This window comes from Bufo gargarizans, chromosome 1, assembly GCF_014858855.1.
Source record: "Bufo gargarizans isolate SCDJY-AF-19 chromosome 1, ASM1485885v1, whole genome shotgun sequence".
Taxonomy (NCBI): Eukaryota; Metazoa; Chordata; class Amphibia; order Anura; family Bufonidae; genus Bufo; species Bufo gargarizans.
The window spans coordinates 216,640,777-216,657,668 of record NC_058080.1 but is presented as its reverse complement, the minus strand read 5'-3'; the positions used below and the strand labels follow the sequence as shown (position 1 = coordinate 216,657,668).

The window sequence follows — 16,892 nt, the reverse complement described above, 5'->3', positions numbered from 1 at the left end:
GGGCACTCTGGGGGTGGCTCTGCTGGATTCAGGGAGCCTGGTGTCCCTGGTAAGAGCTGCCCTGGTGCGGCCGGCTGAGTGTACTGGCCGAAGAGTCGGCATAGTCTGCATACATGGGGACTTAAAGGAGTATCCCACCGCCCTGGTCTCTCTGTCAATGGTGGCCGGCAGGTGGATGCATGAGGTGGCCGTCGCCACAAAGCTACCATATGAATTGATCATTGGGAGAGACTTCCCCGGGTTCCCGGCACTCTGGCCGGATACGAAAGTTACCCGGGAGACAGATGTACCCCTAGCAGAGTGGCCTGACTCAGGGGGGAGGCCAGAACCTTGGGAACCGGAGTCAGAAGGACCAGCTGTAGGGGTGACCGCCACTTCGGTGGAAGAGGGGGAGACAACCCCGTTAAGTGTGATGGTGGGAGACGTAGAGGATTTGCCGCCCGGTCCTGAGCTGGCAGACCTCAATGTCTCTAGGGATAATTTCGGTACAGCACAACACCAGGATCCGACTATCTCGAGCCTGGGAAAATGTGGTAGTAGTTAAGGGTGAGCCGCAACAACCGGGGGCCGAATCTATGTTCCCCCGTTTTGTGGTTCAACAGGAGATGCTGTACCGGGTAAATAAACTACGGGGTGAACATATTGAACAGCTGGTGGTGCCCCAGGCATATCGCAAGCTCGTGTTGAAATTAGCCCACCAACATGTTCTTGGGGGACACCTGGGCCAGCAGAAAACGCAGGACCGGATTTTACAGCGGTTTTACTGGCCCAGTGTGTTCAGAGAGGTAGAAGAGTTTTGCAAGTCTTGCCCAACCTGCCAGATAGCCAGCCCCCAGCCACATTTCCGAAGTCCTCTGGTCCCTCTCCCGATTATTGAGGTTCCCTTCGAGCGGATCGCTATGGATCTCATAGGCCCAGTACCGAAGTCAGCTAGAGGGCACCAGCACATCCTGGTCATCCTCGACTATGCCACGCGGTACCCGGAGGCGGTGCCGCTGCGTCATACGTCAGCCAAACTCATAGCTAAGGAGTTAATGGAAATGTTTTCTAGAGTGGGTCTGCCTAAGGAGGTTCTAACTGACCAAGGGACCCCATTTATGTCCAAGGTCATGCGGGAACTCTGTAAGTTGCTCCAAATAAAACAGTTACGGACATCCGTGTATCATCCGCAAACGGATGGCCTGGTAGAGAGGTTTAACCAGACGCTAAAAAATATGTTGAAAAGAGCGGTGTCTAAGGATGGGAAGGACTGGGACCTTCTTCTGCCCTATCTCATGTTCGCAGTGCGAGAAGTGCCCCAGGCCTCTACCGGGTTCTCGCCCTTCGAACTGCTATACGGCCTCGTGGTTTATTGGACGTCGCCAAAGAGGCGTGGGAACAACAAACCACACCGCACAAAAGTGTAGTTGAGTATGTCACCCAGATGCAGGGACGGATGGAAACAGTGTTACCTCTGGTTAGGGAGCATATGGAGGCAGCGCAGCGAGCCCAGAGTAGGGTCTATAATCGGCAGGCTCGGGTCCGAAACTTTAACCCGGGTGATCGGGTGTTGGTTCTGGTACCAACGGTAGATAGTAAGTTCCTAGCTAGGTGGCAGGGGCCCTACGAGGTACTAGAAAAAGTCGGACCAGTAGATTACAAAGTACACCAGCCAGGGAGGCGAAAGCCGGAGCAGGTGTACCATGTGAATCTGCTCAAGCCGTGGAAGGAAAGGGAAACCTGTACGGAAGACAGCCCACGACCAGGGTTCCTAGGGGAAGCGGTTTTGGCCCCTCAGTCTGAAGCAGGGGAAGCGGCTGTCACAGTGAAAATTGCTGACAGCCTCTCCTCTAAACAGGCTCAGGAAGCCAGGGAGTTCATTAGTCGGAATACGGATGTGTTCTCAGACCTCCCTGGACGCACGTCCGTAATCCGGCATGACATTGTCACTGAGCCTCAGGCGAAAGTCCGGTTAAAACCTTACCGGGTACCCGAGGCTAGGCGACAAGCCATCACGGAGGAAGTGCAGCTAATGCTCCAGCTGGGTGTCATCGAGGAGTCAAAAAGTGAGTGGGCCAGTCCGATAGTATTAATACCCAAGCCAGACGGGACGTTGCGGTTCTGTAATGACTTCCGCAAACTTAATGAGGTGTCCAAGTTTGACGCGTGTCCCATGCCCCGAGTGGATGAGCTTATTGAAAAGTTGGGCCAAGCCCGGTATTTTTCTGTGTTGGACCTCACCAAAGGGTACTGGCAGGTACCCTTGACGGAGGCTGCCAAAGAAAAAACGGCTTTCGTCACGCCAGAGGGGCTGTATCAGTACAAGGTATTACCCTTTGGTCTACATGGCGCTCCCGCCACGTTTCAAAGGTTAATGGACATTGTACTCCGTCCACATCGTCGGTACGCTTCGGCGTACCTGGACGATATCGTTGTCCATAGCACCGACTGGGAAAGTCACTTACCTAAAGTACAGGCCGTAGTGGACTCCCTTAGGAAAGCTGGCTTAACCGCTAACCCGAAAAAGTGCTCAATAGGGTTAAATGAGACCAAGTACCTGGGGTATGTCATTGGGCGCGGAATGATCAAACCTCAGGTGAACAAAATTGAGGCAATTAGGAATTGGCCCCGACCTGTCACTACTCGGCAAGTAAAGTCGTTCCTGGGTATGGTGGGGTACTATATGAGGTTTGTCCCCAATTTTGCTACAGTCGCTGCACCATTGACAGGCCTTTTGAAGGGACGCAAGTCAGTGACGGTCCACTGGAATGAGCAGGCGGAAAAGGCTTTCTCCGCTTTGAAGTCGGCTCTGTGTGGGTCCCCGGTTTTGGTGACACCCGACTTCAAAAGGGAGTTTATAGTGCAGACCGATGCCTCTGAGGTAGGTCTCGGTGCTGTACTATCTCAAGATATTGACGGGGAGGAGCATCCCGTTGTCTTCCTCAGCCGGAAGCTCACCCCAGCTGAGACTAGGTACAGTATAGTGGAGAGAGAGTGCCTGGCCATCAAGTGGGCACTCGAGTCTCTCCGCTACTACCTTTTGGGGAGAAGGTTCCGTCTGGTGACCGACCACTCCCCCCTGAAATGGATGAGCCAGGCCAAGGAGAGGAATGCTCGAGTCACCAGGTGGTTCTTATCTTTGCAAAATTTTAAGTTTTCCGTGGAACACAGGGCAGGCAGGTTACAAGGAAACGCGGATGCCCTGTCCCGCGTACACTGTCTGGCAAGTGTTCACCCCCTCAGGGTTGAACAAAGGGGGGAGGTATGTAAGAAGGAACAAGGAGCCGTCATTGACGGAAGATACGTGTCACCGAGGTTCCTGGCCTCGGTGAGGTAAGAACCGAATTTTCTTCCTAAAGTGTCAGTTCTGTAGTGCAGTCTGACACTTCAGCTGTCAGAATGGCTGTAAAGCCAATCCGGGCCGGTTCTTATTGGGAGCAGCCAAAGAGCAAGGTTCCAGGCCGGGTTTTGGCTGGAATATAAAAACCCAGCCAGCATGTTCAGGTGGTGTGGATTATCCTCCTTGACAGAGGAGCTGAGGAGTCTGTGGTCTGAGACACTGAGACACTCAGGGATCTGTTTGTGTGAGCCATAGGCTGGGGAAACAGGCCACTAAAGACTGCTGCGGACTCTGGGTGAAAATCATCTGCTGACCAGGTGACGTCTTTTTTCACTGTGAACTTTGTGTGGTGTGAACAGGCACCAAGACTGAACACTTTCTTTTGGCTTGTTTTCTGGCTATGTGTGAATAAACACTGAACTTTGATTTAAACCTTGTTTTTTGCCTCTGTACTGCGTCCGCTTACCCTGCCTACCAAAGCGAATCCCCACAATATATACACAGTACAGACCAAAAGTTTGGACACACCTTCTCATTCAAAGAGTTTTCTTTATTTTCAAGACTATGAAAATTGTAGATTCACACTGAAGGCATCAAAACTATGAATTAACACATGTGGAATTATATACATAACAAAAAAGTGTGACACAACTGAAAAAATGTCATATTCTAGGTTCTTCTAAGTAGCCACCGTTTGCTTTGATTACTGCTTTGCACACTCTTGGCATTCTCTTGATGAGCTTCAAAGGTAGTCACCTGAAATGGTCTTCCAACAGTCTTGAAGGAGTTCCCAGAGATGCTTAGCACTTGTTGGCCCTTTTGCCTTCACTCTGCGGTCCAGCTCACCCCAAACCATCTCGATTGGGTTCAGGTCTAGTGACTGTGGAGGCCAGGTCACCTGGCGCAGAACCCCATAACTCTCCTTCATGGTCAAATAGCCCTTACACAGCCTGGAGGTGTGTTTGGGGTCATTGTCCTGTTGAAAAATAAATGATGGTCCAACTAAACGCAAACCGGATAGAATAGCATGCCGCTGCAAGATGCTGTAGTAGCCATGCTGGTTCAGTATGCCTTCAATTTTGAATAAATTCCCAACAGTGTCACCAGCAAAGAACCCCCACACATCACACCTCCTCCTCCATGCTTCACGGTGGGAACCAGGCATGTAGAGTCCATCCGTTTACCTTTTCTGCGTTGCACAAAGACACGGTGGTTGGAACCAAAGATCTCAAATTTGGACTCATCAGACCAAAGCACAGATTTTCACTGGTCTAATGTCCATTCCTTGTGTTCTTTAGCCCAAACAAGTCTCTCCTGCTTGTTGCCTGTCCTTGGCAGTGGTTTCCTAGCAGATATTCTACCATGAAGGCCTGATTCACACAGTCTCCTCTTAACAGTTGTTCTAGAGATGTGTCTGCTGCTAGAACTCTGTGTGGCATTGACCTGGTTTCTAATCTGAGCTTCTGTTAACCTGCAATTTTTGAGGCTGGTGACTCGGATGAACTTATCCTCCTCAGCAGAGGTGACTCTTGGTCTTCCTTTCCTGGGGCGGTCCGCATGTGAGCCAGTTTCTTTATAGCGCTTGATGGTTTTTGTGACTGCACTTGGGGACACTTTCAAAGTTTTCCCAATTTTTCGGACTGACTGACCTTCATTTCTTAAAGTAATAATAGCCACTCGTTTTTCTTTACTTAGCTGCTTTTTTCTTGCCATAATACAAATTATAACTGTCTATTCAGTAGGACTATCAGCTGTGTATCCACCTGACTTCTCCACAACGCAACTGATGGTCCCAACTCCATTTATAAAGCAAGAAATCCCACTTATTAAACCTGACAGGGCACACCTGTGAAGTGAAAACCATTTCAGGTGACTACCTCTTGAAGCTCATCAAGAGAATGCCAAGAGTGTGCAAAGCAGTATTCAAAGCAAAAGGTGGCTACTTTGATGAACCTAGAATATGACATAGTTTCAGTTGTTTCACACTTTTTTTGTTATGTATATAATTCCACATGTGTTAATTCATAGTTTTGATGCCTTCAGTGTGAATCTACAATTTTCATAGTAATGAAAATAAAGAAAACTCTTTGAATGAGAAGGTGTGTCCAAACTTTTGGTCTGTACTGTGTGTATATATATATATATATATATATATATATATATATATATATATATATTAAAAACAGCCAAGAAATGTAAGGTGAGTAAACCATTCAATAATTTAAAGTGGTAGGTGTGGATACATGCCAACAGTGACTTATTTGAAAACAACCCCAGACATGGAAATTACATGATGCCTGTGCTTTCTGCTGTGCCTGCTTGTCTGATAGACATCGAGTGCTGGCTGGCAAAACCACATAGCAACAGGGGCTCCGTTCCCCACCCCACAAGCGTTGGGGCCAGAAAGGAGCCAGCGAGTGCCGGAAGCGTTTAGACATGCTGCGCCGTGGTCACGTGTTCGCAGTCCAGGGAGGTGGACCCAATGCTGGGAAACCAGGACGCCGAGTGGCCAACCCCGAACCTAGTGTCCCAAGTGACTCTGCAGGGCCAGCAGTGAGGAAGTGCAGTGGCCGGCCGGGAGCGAGGGCGGCAAAAAAAGGAATACTGCAGCCGAAGGTTAAAGGAACGAGGGAAACGGGAGAAAGGGGGGTACTTACCCTGTAGCCAGAGGGATGCGGCGGTGGAGGCGAGGGACCCGATGGGCCCTGCTTACCTGTAATGGCGCACTGCGATGGGGGGAGTGACGCTTGTAGTGTAAGTTCATGCAACGGAAGCGCACGCAGGGTGTGAAATACCCTGTGCCTGTTATAAGCACACCTGCGCCCCTCCCACAAATGCGGGCTGATTAACTCAGCCCTCTAATATATCCTTTCACATATAAAAATGCACTTTTAATGTTAAAATATTTCAGAAGATTGAAAACATGAAAATAATAAACATCCACAAAAAGGCAAACATAAAGGAAACTGTATTTCCTTCTCTAAGTTAGAAAAAACAGCAAGACAAATAAAAAAATAAAAAATAAAAAAGCATACCATATCCCCTTTTAATGTCTTAAGGTAATAACTGTTCACAATGGAAAGAAGACAGGCTATTTACATCTCATAGGCTTAATACAGATGGGAAAATAAATCAAACTTGATTTTTAGTTATGCTGCTTAAATAACCCTATGGCACTTTAACATAAATCACTTTAATTAGTGTTTTTGCAATATACCATACAAAAAGGTAGGTCTAAAAATCTTGTTTAAAACGAAATTACAAAATTTACAATCAAGGCAAGCTTATTTAACAGTAAAACAATATGCTAAGGCATTTCGAAGAAAATTTTGTTTAAAAATAATCCTGGGGAGGGAAAGAGAAATGATGATGGCATCTCCACACCAGATTTACCCCCACCCTGCCTGATTGACAGGTCTCTCCCTAAACACAAATATTTTGGAGTGCATATGACTTTTTTTTACACTTTTTTTTTACGGTGGTCATCTGAGGGGTTAGGTCATGTGGTATTTTTATAGAGCTGGTTGTTACGGCCGTGGCAATACCTAATATGTATACTTTTTTTATTTACTTAAGTTTTACAAAATAACTGCACAAATGATGTTTTAGTGTCTCCATATTCTGAGCCATAGTTTTTATTTATTTTTTGGGTGATTGTCTTAGGTAGGGGCTCATTTTTTGCGGGATGAGATGACTGATTGGTACTATTTTGGGGGTATATGCCTTTTTGATCGTTTTGTGTTGCACTTTTAGTGATGTAAGGTGCCAAAAAATGACTGTGTTCACGTGAGGGGTTAGGTCATGTGATATTTTTATAGAGACGGTCGATACGGACGTGGAGATACCTAATATGTCTAGCTTTCTTTTTTTCCCTATTTTTTACAATTTGTTTTCCCTTTATTTTGGCAAAAGGGTATTTTTATTTGTTTTTAACTTAAAACTTTTAATTTTCTTTTTGGAAAACTTTATTTTTTGTCCCACTCTGGCACTTCTACTTTTGGGGTCTGATCCCCTTTACAATGCATGACAATACTTCTGTATTGTGATGCATTGGCTGTGAGTGTATTACACACTGTAATACACTTACAGCCGTCCTGCCTGTGAGATCCAGGGGGCTGGATCTCACAGGCTCTCCCAGAAGGCAGCCACGATGCCCAAGGAAGGCATCGTGCTGCCTTCCATGCCATCTGGTCCCCGTCACAGCAGAGCAGGGAACCAATGGCCCCTTCCTCCCTGACCACGGCTATGCAGGGGTTAATTTAACCGATGCCAGCGCATGCAGCAGGGGTCCGGCTATCAGTGACTACCAGACCCCTGCCGCGGATCAGGCAGGCGTAGCTCCTGCACTCGTCTGATCACCATGAAGTACATGTACTTCTTTGGTCCTTAAATCACGGCCAGAGATGAAGTACATGTACGTCATGGGTCCTTAAGGGGTAAAGATATTTACTGGACTGCTTATACAGGTTTGCCACATGGTTATATACCATTGGGGGATTTATTGAAGGGGTTCTACAATTTTTAAACCAGCACCTGGATTTGAATACTTTTGTGATTGCATGTATTTAAAAAAATGTTGTATACCTACTAAATTGTACAATTAAATGTATCTGTATAGCAACACACGCTGTTTGTTCTATTTCTTATTTCTTTGTCCTTCTCACTGAGATGGCCACACATGCTCAGTTTCATCCTTCAACTGCCTCCCGAGCCGTCATAGGGGTGAGCTGCAGCGCAAAGAACACACCTCCTGTGAGAAGGATGTGTGAGGTGCAGGGTTGGTTCTATGTTTGTTAGAAAGAGACTGGTATTTACTATACAATGTCTGATTTTAATTTTTTACGTTAATCATGGGATAACCCTTTTAATCATGCCACAGGGAGCAATACTTTCTAAATATGCAAACTGCACCAAGTTTATCATAACACCACACATAGCATATTATATGTGGTGTAACTTACTAGACAGGTGATGTCATTTCATTGACTGATGCTCATTTACACCAATGTTTGGAGCCAATAAGGTAATATGTGGCTTGCTGGTAGTTTTTTTTATGTTTCTAATGTTATGAGGGGTTAAGAAATTAACTGACTGTGCCAGGTTTTTGACACATTTTGTGACAAAAAAAAAATGGTGTGCAAACTTTGTATCACATTTACCAACTGTTGTACACACGTTTCTAAGCCTTTTACATCTCAACTGATATAGGATGTAGCTTCACAGTATAGTGACATGCCTATGCTGGAAACGAGGCATAGCCTAAATGTGCCTCCATGCGCCAAAAATGCTCCAAAATGTTGGCACATTTTTGGAATACAACCATGCCAACTTAGAGGTGATGTAAAGTTAGAAAGTTTTTTGGAGCACAGACATGTTTTTTTGGCACACAGACAACATTTTGGTGGCCAGACAGAATGTTGGTGCACAGGCTGAAAGAGGACATAAATCTGGTGCATTTAAGATATTACACATTTTTAAAAGTCAAAAATAGAAAATGTGTTTAATATTAAAATGTGATTTGCATTCTTAGACAGTGTGAAGTGAGACACTATTAGTAAATGTGCTCCAGTATGCATAAGATTTTCATTTGAAAATATATAAACATTTTAGAAAAAAAAAAATGTGACCTGACTACAGAGTGTGAATACAGCTTAAGTCAGCTACCTCTTTTTTTTTCTAGCCGTAGGGAAGATTTACAATAATGAACATACCTGCTGTTAGTAGCTTAAAGAGGTTAAGGAATAATTATAACCAGAATATAAAGAGGTTGCCCATTCTTGGAGCTGACAACCCTGGCTTCCTAACTTTTACCCCTGAGCATAAAAAACCCCACTCACCTGTCCATGGTCCCATCGCTGCTGCATTCCAGAATGTCTTATCCCCACAGGACCAGAAAGTGGCTTGGTCCTGTGACCACTGTGGCCAATCACAGACCTGTCATGCCCTGCTCAGGTTATGTGCGGAGGTCTGCCAGGTTAGCAGCACGTGTGTAGTTTTTTGTTTTTGTCTTGGAGTTGAGCTGTATCCGCCTCCCTTCAGGTGCACTGGGTGGGGTCGTTTGTACGAGTTTAAATTACGCCCCTTCCCAGTGTCCTGTGCGGGTTATAGCTTCTATCTTGCTCAGTGGAAGGAAGGAAGGAATGATTTGCTGTATCTGCTCTGTGACAAGATAAGTTGGTTTTGATTTCTTGTGTGTGTTCTGTCTAGGCTGTTAGAGAGATGCCTGCCTCCTCCAGGTTTGAAAAGTCAAGCTGCCTCTTTTCCCCCTGTCACCATCTTAGGGATTTTAAGGAATCTTCAGCCTTAGGCACTGGGGCACGTTTATTCCCACCTCTAGGGTCTGAACGTGGGCACAGAAGTCTAGGGAGAGCTGCTACGAATTTGTAAGGAGGTGACCTTTATCCCCAGCTTCTGGCCTAAGACACTTGTTAGTGGATTTCTGTGGTATCTTGTATCCTGTCCAGTGTGACAGACCTCAGCAGTCACAGCAGCTTGAACAATATATTGTTGTGATGTAGTATTCAAGCTTCTTTCACCGCTGAAGCATCTGCTTGGCCACATTGGTCATGGAACCAAGCCACTTCCTGGTCCTGTGGGAATCAGATATTTGGGAATGGAGATATTCATTACACTAATGGAATGTATGAGATCCATCATAAAGTGTAAAGGAAGTATATACAAGGTCTAATGAAAAAGTCCATGTCAGAGTGCTTTTACATGTGTATATAGTCTTTCTTTTTAGTATAACAGCCCAAATTATTTCGTTTTGTAATATAAAACGTATAAGTCTAAATTTAGGTGCATTGACTAAAATGCATTTTGTTTAAACTGCATTTAAATGCCTTCTCTTTTGTATCATATTTTTTATTGAAAATACATACTTTTTGGTGTCTGGCATCTGAATAAAAACTGATTTAATAATTGCATGTCCTAGAGAAAAATATAAGCTGAAAGGCAGTGACAGTTATATTAACTTATAACGTTGAAATGTCTTGAAAAGATCTCTACAAACTTAATTTATTTAGGATAATTATAAATGTTTCTGTAATTGGAAGGAAATCTGCTTCAAACAGGCAGCAGTTGCACAGTAAAGTATGTTCTTCTGTACATGACGTGTTTTGTATATCATGAATATCACTCACTAGCTCAATCATTATTGACGGGACAAATATATATCCTTGTCTGCTCTTTAGTGCACTATTTATTACAATTAATAAAAGGCAGAAATCTACATCAACTATGCTATTATATAAAGTGTAGATTAGGATGCAAATCTAATATTGTTGCATATAAATATTTCTCACCTTGTCTACGAAAAGGGGATATGATGAGGGTTAATGAGAGTGCTGTGGGGACGGGGCCATCCGCCCCAGCTAATTTATCATTATTTAAGCCAAAAATTAGTGTAAATAATGACTGAAATCTAAGACTGATATCAAAGCCAGTGTAGCATGCGCTGGCCTTGATAAGTCAGGGTAAGGGTCTTTAACTTCCTCTCTAGTTTGACGTTAAAGGGGTCGTCTCACTTCAGCAAGTGGCATTTATCATGTAGAGAAAGTTAATACAAGGCACTTACTAATGTATTGTGATTTTCCATATTGCTTCCTTTGCTGGCTGGATTCATTTTTCCATTACATAATACACTGCTTGTTTCCATTGTTACAGACCACCAAAATTTCAGCTACACCCTTTCCTGCAGAGCTGGGAATTACTTTACTTTCCCATTGAGAATTTTTACATTTTTTATTTCTATGAACATTGAGTTCCCCTTTTATTATAGATTTAGCTATTGCAATATATTCCTTACTATATAACTGGGATACCCTTCTGCATAAATAATTTTATAAAATAGAAATAGAGAATAAAATTTAATAAATATCCTAAGATCTGGATTTGGCACCAATGCTATTTAAATGAGTTTCCAAAAAAGGATGTTTATGGCAAATCTACTACCATAAAAGTCAATGTGGATTGCAGCGGTCAGGCCCTTGAATTACAATTGTTGCTAGAGAAGTAGCCTTGCATATGCAGCCAGGCTTACCGTCTGTAGAAGTTACAGAATCAGCTAAGTGATGCAGACACTGGAGTGAACAGTCTACAGCTGCTCAACACAATATGAAATTGACTAAATTTAAGTATTTTGAGTCTAAGCATATGCATTTACCTTTAATTCAATCAGGTTTTGGGTTTCCCTTATAGATTTACGTTTTTACTATAATATGCATGTTAATAATTAAATTCTCTAGATTGATTCAGTGCTTGGAATGATGCAAGGGGTGTCTGGGCTTATCCAGTTGATGAGGTATATTTGACATCTTTACTTCTGAAACCATTATTCAACATGACTAATTTCTATATACTGTTTATTGTGCTATGGAGTTTATTTTACATTTCTAATAGTAAAAACAAGGATGTGGAGAATAATACATTATTACAAATAACATAAAAATTGGGCACCTAATTCCTAAACTATACCTGTACTTTCTCCAGAATGTGGACTAAAGTCATAGCTTTGTAGTCTACATGGTCCTTTTGGCTTAGAAAGGAAGTTTAGTGTTCATACAGTACTTGTATTATTTGAGGGCTCCTTCATATTGGGAATGTAGCTGAAAACATTATTATTTAATTAATGTGGCCAAGTCTTTTAGTTATAGGGTTAAACATTTCTAATTTTTTATTTAGAAAGAAGAAATTTGCTAATGAGTTTATAACATGATGATGCAGGATATTTATTTAGGCAAGCCAGAAGAAATCCATTAAAATGCATGATGCGTGTTCCTTTCCTGAGCATATTCTCTCTAATATATTTATGCCATGATAGCAAGTACCTCCTGTTCTGTGTGTTTTCTATTAGATTCACAAAGCTTTGCCATCCGCTGAAAGATAAATGACAAAGGTGATTTAATGGTGTTGTTTGGTTCACTTTGTACAGCTCAGAAGTGCTGCAGGCACAGAGACTGTCTGATGTGTCTGTGATGATTACCACTACTCATACTATATGTCAAAGCCTACCTCATTGACATAGGGGTCTGAAGAGTCACATAGAGCTGTAAAAGCCTGACATGACATGGAATCACTGACAGGGACTTTTCTGATTTTTTCCCAATGCAGCGAGCCAGACCGCAGGGGCAACACATGAGGCTACGGTGGGCCGATTGGGGTAGTAGCTCATTTACTTATGGTTAGCAGAGCCTCCCTGGGCCGGCAGTGCAGTGGATGGAAGGACAGCATTAAATCCTCCGGGGCACTCTCTTTTGCAGGGAACACCAGCCAGATGGAAGTTGAGGTGCCCTTGATGGTATAGGTGTTTACGGTGCTTTGGTGGCTGGGCCCCTATGTTCGTGAAGCCAGCAGCGTTAGGTGAAAATGTAGTTGGTAGGAAGGATGAGGAGTCAGTTGTAGTAAAACATAGTTGAACTTTTACTGAATCAATGGTCTCAGGGCAGTCGGTACAGTTCATTTATATAGCAAAGGTAATAATCCGGATCTTAATTTAGCTGGAATTCCTTGTAACAGGTCTGGCAATTGTCAGTTAAGGAGTTTACTAATGCTGTTACTCTACAGACAAATAATCCATTTTATATCACTTACGTACTGAATATAATGATTTTTTATTTATCTTGAGCAATCCAATAAGGGTGTTCTCCCTTGTGGCAGGCAAACTCTGCTACATTATTTATTGCAGGATGCTCTCCTGAAATATTCAGGTTCACCATCTCCCAGAACCTATGTAGTTTAAAATGATAATTCTGCGCACTAATAATCTAGTTGTGTCCAGGTACCTTTAAGTTCCTCCCAGTCACTTGTGCTTGTGAAGTCCCTTGGCTAGACTCCGCTCTAATCTTCACTAGACTTGCTTTATATTCATACTTAGACTTACTGTCTTGTGCTGGGCTGCAGTAAATTCTTGGTGTGTCCTCTTCAGGCTTGATCAGGGCCCAGAGGAGAGAAGGGCAGCTACATTGTGGAACTTGCCTGTTCTGCTCCTCAATACACTTGCTTCTCCTCTCTGCTTCCTACATTACTCACTTCAACTAACTTTATTAACAAACCCCAGACTATATATAATATGTGGCGCCATCACCACCGAGGAGCAAATAGATATAATTACAATGCCAGCCTGATATTGGGAAATACAATGCATCAAATATAAAAAATGATACAGAAATTCAAGGGGACCACTTGTACACACATAAGTGGGAAGCTGCACCAACTTATTGGACATTCCAAAATACTCATAGATTAAAGGTTTTCTGATGAAGGTTTGAAAATGATATCTACAATATGTTAGCACTACCTAATACTTACCTGCTATTTATTTTATTCAGACTTTCTGGCTATTTGACTGAATACTGTCACATATATGATTAATGATTAAGATGTAGTGGTCTCTTGGTTGGTTAGATAGATGGATATAGATCGAAGAAAAATGGCAGCACTAGACAATAAAAAGCAAATGGAGGTGGAAGCTCAATGGAACGACACTAATGCCCAAATAATAAAAAATTGCAAACAGGCAGCACACTCAAAATATGAAAAAATGAAATTTATTTACCCATGTGGACACGACTTTTTGGCTCAAATACTAGAGCCACTAGGCTTGAGAAAGGCTCTAGTGTTTGAACCGAAATGTCGCATCCACAAGGGTGAATAAACTTTTTTCATTTTTTCATATTTTTAGTGTACTGCCTGTTTGAAATTTTAGATAGATAGATAGACAATAGATAGATAGATGGATAGATAGAGATAGATAGATAGATAGATAGATAGATAGATAGATAATAGGTAGACAGAAAAGCAGCACGTCAAACTGGAAAAATGTAAGTATGGTGCCAGCAGCTAGAACCAAAACCTCCTATTTCCTCAGAGGCCCAGGCTGATATTCTGTCTCTGAGACATGATGTACTGTACAATAGGTATCTGACCTTTGTGTATAAGCTCAAGTCTACTATACAATGCATAGATTAACACTACAGCAAAGCTTGTATGATTTTACTCAAAAAACAACTAAAATCAACAATGTGATAAACAAAACTATCAGGATATTGCCAGGAAATACCAAAAGGAAGTAGACTTAATGAAAATTAACTTTTTCTTTAAAGATCCTCTGTCAGCATGATCAACCCTATTAAACAAGGCATATTGACTGGTAGGATTGATCGTACTCGTTAAAATGATACCTTCTTTATCTTTGTAGGTTGCAGGTAAGAAGATTTTCATTTTTGTGCAAATCAGGCAGTTGGAGCATCAAGGCCCAGGGGTAGTGCTTTGAGCACTACTACAGCTTTGCCCCGAGTGCTCATTATACTCTCCCTCACTTTTGATAGCCCTGTCTAATGGTGCTTGCACTGTGACTCACTAATTATCATTGGTTTTCCAGCATTAACACCTTAAGGACCAGGCCATTTTTTGCAAATCTGACCGCTGTGTAAGGGCTATTTGACCATGAAGGAGAGTGATGGGGTGCTGCGCCAGATGACCTGGCCTCAACAGTCTCCGGACCTGAACCCAATCGAGATGGTTTGGGGTGAGCTGGACCGCAGAGCGAAGGCAAAAGGGCCAACAAGTGCTAAGCATCTCTGGGAACTCCTTCAATACTGTTGGAAGGTGACTACCTCTTGAAGCTCATCAAGAGAATGCCAAGAGTGTGCAAAGCAGTAATCAAAGCAAAAGGTGGCTACTTTGAAGAACCTAGAATATGACATATTTTCAGTTGTTTCACACTTTTTTTGTTATGTATATAATTCCACATGTGTTAATTCATAGTTTTGATGCCTTCAGTGTGAATCTACAATGTTCATAGTCATGAAAATAAAGAAAACTCTTTGAATGAGAAGGTGTGTCCAAACTTTTGGTCTGTACTGTATACATAATGTATTACTGTATCAAAATACTTTTTTTCTACTTTCATCAATAATGAAAGCATCTACAAGTTCTTATGGATTTCCTATATATTGTATACTTTCCACTTGAAGTTGCATTTTTAGTAGCCATAACAGGCAGACTTCATGTAATGTTGAATTATCATAAGTGCCTGTTATAGCATTTTTTTGTTAACCCTTTAAAATGTTTGGTACTGCCATATATAGACATATTAGCTATAAGGCCATTTTAGGAACTGTGATTTCTCAATACTTAGCATTGTTGCCTCAAAGCGCTGGAGTCCTGGGTTTGAATCTTATCGAAGACAAAATCTGCCTGTAGTTGGTATGTTCTCTCCATTTTTCTGTGGGTTTCCTCTGGGTAATTTACTCCAATACTCAAAAATATACTGCAAGACTATTTAGCTTCCTATGAAAATTGTGCATCTAAAATGTTTGCTTTTCTAGTTTTAAGGGACTCAATGTAGAGTTTTTTGTTTTGTTCAGAAGGTTATACCCTATCCTGTGGATAAGGATAACTTTAGAACTTGGCATAGCCCCTTTAACAAATATGATGAACATTTATTTTATTTTGTCCTATTGTGTAATTTAATTGCACAATTTTTCCGGAATACAATTCTCAATAGATTATGAGACAAGCTGCAGAATTTGAAATTACAATTCAGTCATTTATATTTGGCACTGCTTTACATATGTAATATCTTTGTTTACTAAATAGAAATAACAGTCACAGAAATGTGTTAAAGGGGCTTTCTGTGCTTACAGAAAATACAGAAAAGGATTCCTATGTTGTATATTGTATGTAGTTTCTGAATGCTTACCAGTTGATGGCACCATAGTTCATCATTTAATAGTTATCTTTCATTTTTGTTTACTATAACCAGCGCCAGGTTAAATAGTTGTTTTAATGTTACCAAGGCTTACTGTAGGCGAGAATACCAATGTAAATGGCTAAAGTTCTCAGGTAGTGCTGTAGGTACTTACCATTTTCACAGACAACACACCTCTGCTACCCTGCTTTGCTGTTCTGCTGATAACTGAATATGCACAATCTGATGCTTAGCATAAGAAAGAATCATCCTCCAGGGACAGTGGGGATCAAATGGAGAGCAAAGGCATGTGACATGTGAACCTCTGTATTGCACAGAAGAAGAGTGGGAAGATAACCATGTGTTCAGAGTATTACACCTAAAGTTACACAGGCAGTAGATAAACACCAGGAACAAGATCATATGAACACAAGAAGCATGGTCATATGACCACACTAGCTTACATGTTTGGCTGTCAACAGTGGTGTAACCTAAAGCTCCTAGCCCTGTAACTAAATCTACAATAGGGCCCCCACCAGATTTTGTATTGAAACATTTGATTATACATTCATAATAATGTCTAATTATGCAATTGAACAAAATTTTAAGTTTGTCGGGGCATTTTCTATTGATGATCCTCAGGATAGGTCGTCAATATCAGATTGGCCGCGATCCGACGCCCGACCGATCAGATGTTTGAGGAGATGGAGCTTGCAGTGCACATGTGTCATTTCCCTTCTCTCTTCCTGCTCTCCTCTGTATGTCTGTTGGACAGCAGGTGTTGGCAATCTGATATTGATTACCTATCCGGACAACCCCTTTAAATACACTGCTCTGATAGTATTAAAACATATCAGCTTGAAAGTATTTGTGAGAAAACTT

General features: G+C 42.3%; 1 protein-coding gene across 2 annotated transcripts in view; it reads right to left on the bottom strand.

Moving 5' to 3' along the window:
• LOC122946004 (bifunctional heparan sulfate N-deacetylase/N-sulfotransferase 4-like) overlaps window positions 1-16,892 on the bottom strand; it is a 754,569-nt gene that overhangs the window by 673,061 nt on the left and 64,616 nt on the right. The window lies entirely within an intron of this gene.